The following is a 1125-nucleotide window of genomic DNA, read 5'->3' as shown; positions in this document are numbered from 1 at the left end:
TATATACTGTCTCATTGACAAAAATATTTTGGATTATTTGTTTACATCATTCCTTTGTCTCGACATATACAGTAAACGTGCGAGGTTCTAATGTTGCCAAGGAGACACATTTATTATTTATTTACATTTGGAGGGTTGGGGTCTGACATCCAGACACATTTTATTATTTATTTACAGTTTGGAGGTTGGGTCTGACATCCAGGTGACACATTTTATTATTTATTTACAGTTTGGAGGTTGGGGGTCTGAAATCCAGGATACACATTTTTATTTATTTACAGTTTGGAGGGTTGGGGTCTGACATCCAGGAGCCTGGATGTCAGACCCCCAACCCTCCAAACTGTAAATAAATAATAAAATGTGTCGCCTGGATGTCAGACCGCCAACCCTCCAAACTGTAAATAAATAATAAAATGTGTCTCCTTGGCAACATTAGAACCTCAGCACGTTTACTGTATATGTCGAGACAAAGGAATGATGTAAACAAATAATCCAAAATATTTTTGTCAATGAGACAGTATATAAACAAAGGAATGACCGAACCCCCTTTGGTGACTGAATGCTTGTAAGGAAAACTAGATGATCAAAACATTAGATCACATCAAATAAGCCTGAGTGGTTTCACCTCCTCCCAGACTGGATACTACAGTTATAACTATACATAGTTATACAGGATACTACAGTTATAACTATACATAGTTATACAGGATACTACAGTTATACATGATACTATAGTTATACTGGATACTACAGCTATACTGGATACTACAGCTATACTGGATACTACAGTTATACAGGATACTACAGTTATACAGGATACTACAGTTATACAGGGTACTACAGTTATACAGGGTACTACAGTTATACAGGATACTACAGTTATAACTATACATAGTTATTCCAAAGGTGGGCTACTTACTATCCACTGTTTGCAAGCTACCGTTGCTGATCCATTTTATTTATTTATTTCACCTTTATTTAACCAGGTAGGCAAGTTGAGAACAAGTTCTCATTTACAACTGCGACCTGGCTCTGTGAGCTGCTCTGACAGTGGTGCTTAAAGCTAGTAAGGGAGATAAGTGTTTCCAGTTCAGAGATTTTTGTATGTCGTCCAGTCATTGGCAG

General features: G+C 37.0%; 2 protein-coding genes and 1 long non-coding RNA gene across 3 annotated transcripts in view; all 3 read left to right on the top strand.

The window, feature by feature from the left end:
* The window catches only part of LOC112072623 (chemotaxis regulatory protein ChePep-like), an 8715-nt gene extending 7869 nt beyond the window's left edge, over positions 1-846 (top strand). The window contains exon 3 of the mRNA XM_070439863.1: positions 309-846. The gene's annotated coding sequence lies outside the window, so the exon portion shown is untranslated. The remainder of the gene's footprint in view (positions 1-308) is intronic.
* LOC139024887 (uncharacterized) overlaps positions 1-1125 on the top strand; it is a 94139-nt gene that overhangs the window by 80252 nt on the left and 12762 nt on the right. The window lies entirely within an intron of this gene.
* Positions 1-1125, top strand: part of LOC112072624 (zinc finger protein 180-like) — a 79423-nt gene that overhangs the window by 67625 nt on the left and 10673 nt on the right. The gene's annotated exons all lie outside the window — the stretch shown is intronic.

The sequence above is a fragment of the Salvelinus sp. IW2-2015 genome, unplaced genomic scaffold (genome assembly GCF_002910315.2).
Source record: "Salvelinus sp. IW2-2015 unplaced genomic scaffold, ASM291031v2 Un_scaffold1981, whole genome shotgun sequence".
Taxonomy (NCBI): domain Eukaryota; kingdom Metazoa; phylum Chordata; class Actinopteri; order Salmoniformes; family Salmonidae; genus Salvelinus; species Salvelinus sp. IW2-2015.
The sequence above is the reverse complement of the archived record's forward strand: the minus strand, read 5'-3'. Positions and strand labels throughout refer to the sequence as shown.